Below are 8,289 nucleotides of genomic sequence, written 5' to 3' on the forward strand. Positions count from 1 at the left end.
AAGACAAACCGATTTTAACAGGTTCCAATTTCTGGTCACCTGGTGATTTGGGTTGCACTGGTGACCCACCCTGGGAGCATCAACTGCCTGCACATTGCAACCTAGGTCCCAAGGATGACCATACTGATACCAAACCAGGAACATGCAGGAGTGAAGATGCAAACTATGGCAGTGGGCAGCTCCTTGATAAACTCATTTCAGGAAATGAGGATGATAAGGCCATGTTAACTGGCAGCATACAAGGTCAATGGGCAGTTGACACACTGAGAAAACAGGCAAGTAACAGGCAACTCTGCTGAAGTGTTTTAGTGTAGAGTAGGGCAAGGTGTTCTTGCAAATGTTGTGATGTGTGAGCAAAAACACAATGGGACCAAGGTTGCACATTATTGCAGCTGTTTTTACAGGTGTGACAATGATAAATTGTAAAGTAGGGACCCAAACTGTGCACACTTGGGTCACTGCTAAATATAGGAGCAATTTGTCTTAAAGGGTTTCCTGACAGATCAGATTGATCAAAGACTCATTTGGAAATCTGGTTAAAAAGAGAGCTTGCAATGCAAGCTCCATCTAATGACTTCATCTCATGGGAAAATCTCCATAAAGGGTCATGGGAAACTGTGGAAGGAATCAGCAGATATGTTTTTAAACTTTTTTTTGTTAAGTTGTGAAGGACAGATTGTTTCTCCAACCTCCACAATCAGACTCTGCTGATACCTTAAAGAACAAACAAAAAGCAATTTTTGAGCTGCAAAGAGATTTGGAACATCCTAAGGACATAATGGATACTAGATAAATGCAAGTTTATTTGTGAATAATACAAGTACAGTAGGTATAAACATTTAAACCTAAAAATGTGGTCAAACAAAAAATTACCTATTTAATTGGCATTTTCTCTAGAAATTGACTTTACAACTTAAATGGGCTTATTAAGAAACCCTCTCTTTGTCTATCCCTCCCATTTTACAAGGTGGAATGACTTTGTACCTAGAGGTAGATGGGCTTTCAGCAGTGTGCCAATAATTCAAAATGGTGTCCTATACTGTTGTTGAATGTTATTTGATGTTAGCAACAACTATTTGAATTAACAAAGTACCTTTCATGTCAGAAAAAAACTTAAAGATTAGAGCAACAAAGATGCATTTGTTAGAAGAACTTGTTCTAACAAGTTGGAAACTGAGAGAATGACTTTACGGCCAGACATACTTAGCATAATAAGGAAGCTATTGTAAATCAGGTTGATGTTGAGATACAAGGACCATTAAGTGATAGCACCTGTCAGAGGAAAGACCTGATTGACAAAACAAGATGGATGGAGATAATTTTCTTTCCCAACATTCCTACCTTGTTGGCTTTGACACGGTGGGCCGAAGGGCCTGTTTCTATGCTGTACAACTCTATGACTGTGTGGTCCATGAAAAGTAGCAAGTTCAAGGAAACAAGACCACAACTATGGTAATCTCCCCCTTTGTCAGTTCTGTAAATTTCCAGTTCAGAATTTCATGGGAATGTAAATCAAGTTATGCTGACATTCCCAACGACTTCCTGCTCATTGTAGACAGCTTCCAGTAAGTGCAATCATGCATGGTCTTTGTACCTGATTAATGTTGATTTCTGATTTGGTCTCCATGGATTCATTATTGAGTTAATTACCTCTGGCTGCAAACTGGTTAGTCAGTATAAGTTCCTTTACTGAGTCTTAGCTGCTTGAAGTTTTATATTAATGTGAAAGGTGTTCTGTATATTCAAGTTATTGCTTACAATGGCACCATTACTAAAACTAGTTTCTTCTAAACCAGTGTAGAAGACCACTTCTGTTAATTGATGTGTTCCTGGGAATACTTAAATAAAGCAGAGTCAACCATCCAAAGGAAAACAGTGCAGAAAACTTTCATCTGTAAATTTTGGCATGATATTTCTGCTATTATATCAAAATAATTTCAAAAAAGTGCATTGATCTGAGTCCAAACATCTTAAAATCTAACAACAATTAGAGGAACACTTGAGCCTAGAGGCTCTTACTTGCAAATCGGAGATACAATTTATAAGAGTTTTGAACTTGGTAGCATAGACGATCTTTCAGCCCTGTACCAATTCCTCTTTTTGTTCCCCACAAGGACCTGGATTTTTTTGCCTTCCATGCCTTTATCCAATAGTTGATGTATTTGAAAGCTTGTAGTCATAATGTGACATTTTTCAGTTCCCCTGTATTTACTAATTTTTCAATTGAGAACTAGTAAACCTGCCTTCACACAGGAATTCCTTCAGATGAATTTAACCAGCATCTCATAAACCTATGGTGCAAACTATATACAAGACCATGGGCCGAATGTGTTTGCAACAACTAAAGGACTAAATTATGAAAGGTTTTTGCACTAGTGCTTTCATTCCATGGCGGTACCTATATCTTAACAGGGACCTCAATCTTCTAATGATTCCCAAGCAAAGCAACATTTAGGGTTTACAACCAAGCAATTCTCATCTCATCCATCCATCCCTGGGAGAGGCAGAGAGAGTGCAAGTGAAGTTGAGAAAGAGTTGTATAGCTCTGTAACCTCCTTCTACCCCCTGAACCCTACAGCCCCCTGAGATCTCTTGCACATTCCAAATTTTATTCACTCCTCCATTGGCCGTCCTGTCGAGCCCTGAGCACTCAAATTCCCTCCCCAAATTTCTCATCTAGCTTTCTCATTTAAGACTATCTTTAAAATTTACCACTTCAAGCCTTTTGGTCACCTGTGCTTATGAAGCTTGATGACAAATGTTGTTTAGTTAGTCATTTACTCCCTTAAGACTGCTATATAATTAGGAAGTTGTTGACATTGATGTGTATTTCTGAAGCCAGGCAGATGAAATAAAAGAATTCTCAAATTATCATACTCAAGCTTCTAAAGGAACAGCTAAAGGTTGGGTTATTCTGCAACTTGGAATGTTTCACAGTTCAGTTCATTCAATTATTCCCCCTGAAGGTTGCAGATGTAATCACTATGCTCAAGGTCTGCAAATCAGTGGGAGAGTTGATCATGAGAAACACTGGGCTAACTGATGACCTTCTCGAAATGCTCGTCAGCACATTAATAAACAACAGCCAATCAGAGGTGGAAACAATTAACCTTAATATCAATAACCTCGGGCCACAGAGTGCCGAGCTACTGGTGGAGCTTCTTAAAGCCAAGCCCTCAATCAAGTGCCTGCTGTAAGTAGCATATTATTTGCACTATGTGATAACTGATTTATTATGCTTCATGAATCTGAAGTTTACTAATTTGTGGGTTCAATGATATTTTTATATAGTCACCTCATTCTAGAGTAAAGAATTACATTAAAATTTGATTTTTCCAATGAAACACAAACTAAATACTGCAGATGGAGACACAAGAGACAGCATATACTGGAATCTGGAGAAACAAACAATCTGCTGGAGGAACTGCTGGAGATTGTTTAAATACTGCTGATGCTAGAAATCTAAAGTTAAGATGTAGCACAGAGTGAGAGAGACACATTCAATGTAATGTTTCAGACTACTGACATCTCAGAAGTGCTGATGAATTTTTTACAAATAACATTGTCACTAAGCTCTTGAAAAATTTAGGGACTGGTATTTAGGAATCATGTGTCTCTTGGACAGAGAAACTATTATTCATTGTGTTTTAATCCTGTCATATGATGCAAAACCACACATGAAGCCACAATATGGAAAATACAAACCAGTGGCAACCAGATGGAACAATGTTACTATTGAAGAGGTTGAAAGATGTTCAAATTGACAATGAAAGTGCTAGACAAGCAAATTAAAACACTGAAACAGGCCATTTGTTTCAACCGTACCAATTTATATTCTCCACATAAGTTTCTTTCCCCCTCACCTTATTTCATTTAATTCCATCAAGGTAATGTCCCTTTTCCCTTTCTATCCTTTGACTAAAAATAAACTCTCTCTCCACGGATGCTGCCTGACCTGCTGAGTGTTTCCAGCATTTTGTTTTTATTTCTGATTTCCAGCATCTGCAGGTTTAAACATTTTTTCATATCCTTTCAAGGACTTATTCAACTGTCCTTAATGCACCCATGCCATTTACATTTTATCTACTTTCTATTGTACATTTTATCTACTTTGTGGTTAACAGAGAAAGGCCCCCAGTGCCCAGCTCCAATTTTGGAACAAGTATAGGAAGTGCTGGGATCCATTGCAAAGTGGTGATGAGCTGATGACAAGGTTAGCTCGAGCTTTGTTCTTGCATTTTCCCAATCTCAATCCCATTGGGAATCAGTAAACAAGTCAGAGTGTTAATTTATTTTCTATGTGTAATCACTTATGTGGGTTTCAAAGTGTATAGGAAAAGGACAGACTACGTTTACCACAGTGGTAGCTGCAATACAGATTCTAACAGTCATGCACTCCACATCATTTAAGTTAGAAACAGAAAATAGTAGAAACACACAGCAGGTCAGAGGGCACTTGTGGAAAGAGAATTCCAACTAGGGTTAGCAGTTTCTCTTTCTACGTACTGCCCGACCTGCTGAGTGTTTCCAGTATGTTTCGTTTCTACTTTTCTGCATCTGTAGTTTTTTTTATTTCCACATCACTTAAACTTTGAATTTCACATGAAAAATTGTATTTGTAACAATTAAGATTACAGTTGCAAATTCCTGTCAGGATTGGGATAAACAATCCAGCTGCTACATCATAGTCTATTACTATTGCCATTATTACTTTTTCCAGATTACACGGAAATAATTTGGGTGACAAAGGTATTAGCATTTTGATGAATGGACTCATTGACCTCTTTCTGGCCGAGAACGCAGAAGAAACCGGGAATGGCATTCAAGGTGGTGAGCAGCCAGAGATCCAGAAAAAGAGGCAGCAGCTAACTGAACTTGACATTGGTTCAAATCAACTAACCAATGAAGGCCTGAATTCCGTGGCCTCATTTCTCAGCCTGAACCCACCTCTCAAATATTTGGGGCTGTCCCAGAATAATGCTGTAGATTTGACTGGGTGGAGAGGACTATTTGATATTTTGAAGGACTGTAGGCACATCTCTCATGTCCTGCTTGATGATAATGTTCTTCGCAATGAAGGGGCAAAATACTTGGCAAAAGTGCTCTGTGTTAATGGAAGTCTATGTAAAGTAGACCTGGACTGCAATGAAATAGGAGATGAAGGAGGTCTAGCTCTGTGCAAAGCCTTATCTTCCAATCCTCACCGATCACTCAGGTACTTGAGTCTCAATGGAAATGAGCTCAGCAGTGGAGTGAAGAAAGAACTGAATGCATTACTCACAGAAAATAACCAGGGGCACACCAGACCATATTGGCCGTAAACTCAGCAATATCAAAATGAGAACATATTTTATGGGGAAATGCTATTTTACCACAGTTGCTTCTCTTTTGGCTACAAGAACTTGCCAAGGGATTTACAAAATAATAATTTTAAAAAAAATTACATTATGTAGGGTATTTAACTGTCCTAAGCCGCTTCACAGCAGCTTTATTTACCAATCATTTAACAGGAGAGGTAACTAACATACTGACAAGTTTTGAGCATCTTAAAAGATGGGTGAGAAGTCAATGGTGAAAAAGAGGAATTCCAGAATTTAGCTGAAGGCACAATGGGTCAATGATTAAAGGCAATGGTCAGTAATGGGAAGAGCACAGATTAAACTGTATAAAGAAAGTGAAATCCTTCTATACTCAAAAGCAGTATATGGATCTGCCAGATAAGTTAAACTGAAATCTTTTACATCCACAAGGAAATATAATACTTCCACCATTAGCAAGGATAAAAGTGACTAGGGAAAATGTATGGATACATTAAAAACTGCTTTAGAATGAGCATGCAAGACTAAATAAGCTTTTCTTTTTGTTCTTAAATGAGTTTCAGTCCGCAAACCACTAGAATTAACAGCAGCTAGAATTAACATTGCATTTCCAGTCAGCCTTAGCTTGAGTGATCAGGAATAATCAACTTGTTAATTTCACAGTAAATTGTTTCATTGGCACATGGAGATCAATCACTAGGCAACATTTAGCAACTTAAATATCTATTAAAGTCCTTACATAAAATATACAATAGGTGAGAGTATCACATATTGAAACCCATCTTGCAATTAGTCCAAAATACAAACCTCTGGGAAACAAAAGACTCCCACAGCTGCATAACTACAAAAGCAAAATTCTGAAACTGGTGGAAACCTGAGACTTCCGGGAAGTTTCTCCCACGTATGGAAAATAATCCATGTTTAAAGTGGGTTAATTTCAGCTTTTCATTATTTTATCTAAATCTCTTGCCAAGTGGATGGTTTCCTGTGGGAAGCACGCACACTTGTAAAAGACCGAGTTTTCATTGAGGAGATCCACATGCTTCACAGACTCCCAAAACACATTATCCTATCTCATGTTTTCCCAGAAGGAAAAAGAAAATGCCTCAATAACTTCCTCAAAGTCTCTTTGGGTCAGAAACAAAGTGAAATTCTTATCAGTTAATGGGAATCCCTAGCCCAAAACTACTCAACTGGCCCCAGAGACGAAGCACTAGTGGAAGCAATCTGTACCATTCCAAACAACCTACCTGCCTCTGCCATCAAACTCCACTTGTGACAGGACCCTGCATTGGTCTCATTAGCCACCTGACCCTAAAAAAAACTGTTGTTGACCCATAGAATATAGGAGGTAGTCTCACAACATTTAAGTACCTTGCCATGCACTTAAATCAGCAAGGCATAGAAGGCTATATGCCATGTGCTAGTAAATGGGAGTAGTAAAGATAGGTACTTGATGTTTGGCATGGATGGACACAGTGGGCCAAAGGTCTTGTTTCTGTGTCACATAGCTCAATGACTTTATGATTCGAAGACATCCACTTTAAGATCTGAGGAAATATGCAAAGATGACATTTCCAAGTCAGGATAATGTTTAACCTGGCGAGGAACATGCAGACAGCAGACATGCCCACACATGGCAAAGGTGGAGAATCAAAAGATCTTGTGATTTGCTGTAGTGAACTTTGCAATGTATTGTGATCAATCATATACACTACAGATATTTGCACTGTTATCCAGCATTGACAACAATGCTCAGTCACCACTATTGTATTGTACCAAACGGAGTTTGGAACACAAAACAGGATGAGACCATATGGCTCCTTCAGCCTGCACTGCCATTGAACAAGACTATAGCTGATTCAATTTTGGGGGTCTTAGCTTCACTTGCTTACTTAGTCATAACCCTGTACTCCCCACTCCCCATAGAATAACTAACCCTCATCTCAGGAATCAACCTGAACTACCTCCAATGCAGGAATATTGTGTCTTAAATAGAAATCAAAACTGTACGCAGTACCACAAATGTGGGTCACCAGCACCCTATACTGTAGCAGCAAGATGTCCCTATTTTTATACTCCATCCCTTTTGCAATCCATAATTTGTTGTAGTTATTAGTGTCCAAAAATCTTAAAATGGATGTTCTTTAGTGTGACAAAATAAGCAGGCAATTTAGAACATTTCATCCAGGCATTGATCATGAAAAAAAAAAATCACAAGATGCCTCATGGAAGCCACTGTGATCACATGCCTTTTACTGTGGTAACAATTGTTCATTTGATCATGATTTGACTTTGTGTATTCTTCATTTAAATACATTTTTAAATGCCATGACTCATGTACCATAATTCAATACTTAGATCTGAAAGCAATGGCATAGGAAAACAATTTAATAAAATGTCCAATATCTTCAGTGATGCTTGTGAACTTGGATGCTAAATAATGTCAAGCCTTTAATTAAACAGTTAGCTTCCTCTGTTGCTTAGTAAGAAGCCAAAATTCATTAAGGTCTATCAATTTAGTAAAATGCAGCTGCTGCAAATAATACATTCTCACCTACTAACACAAGCCACTGCAGTGAAATTCCAATGATCCATCATCTGACTATTCAGAAATCTCAATAGCTCAGCACCAGGTGATGTTTGCCACACTCTCTTCCAATTCACTCCAGTTCCTGTGTCTCCTATTCAAATCACCAGGGCTCTAGTTTAAAGAGAGCACAGGAAACGGAGTTCACTGGAAAATTTAGATGTTATATGCTACATAGTAAAAGGTGAATTTAAAAAGTGAATTAAAAGTGTTGGGGTATTAAAAGAATAACATCCGGTCTGGAAAATCTACCCGTCAGGCACCAAAGTCCTGTGTGTGCTGTATTGTCAAGAGATTCACTGAAAAATGGGCTAGTTCCCATGGATCACTACCCACATGCACTTAACTATCTTTGGGAGAAGATATCAAAAGTAAGACCAT

The sequence above is a fragment of the Pristis pectinata genome, chromosome 23 (assembly GCF_009764475.1).
Source record: "Pristis pectinata isolate sPriPec2 chromosome 23, sPriPec2.1.pri, whole genome shotgun sequence".
Taxonomy (NCBI): domain Eukaryota; kingdom Metazoa; phylum Chordata; class Chondrichthyes; order Rhinopristiformes; family Pristidae; genus Pristis; species Pristis pectinata.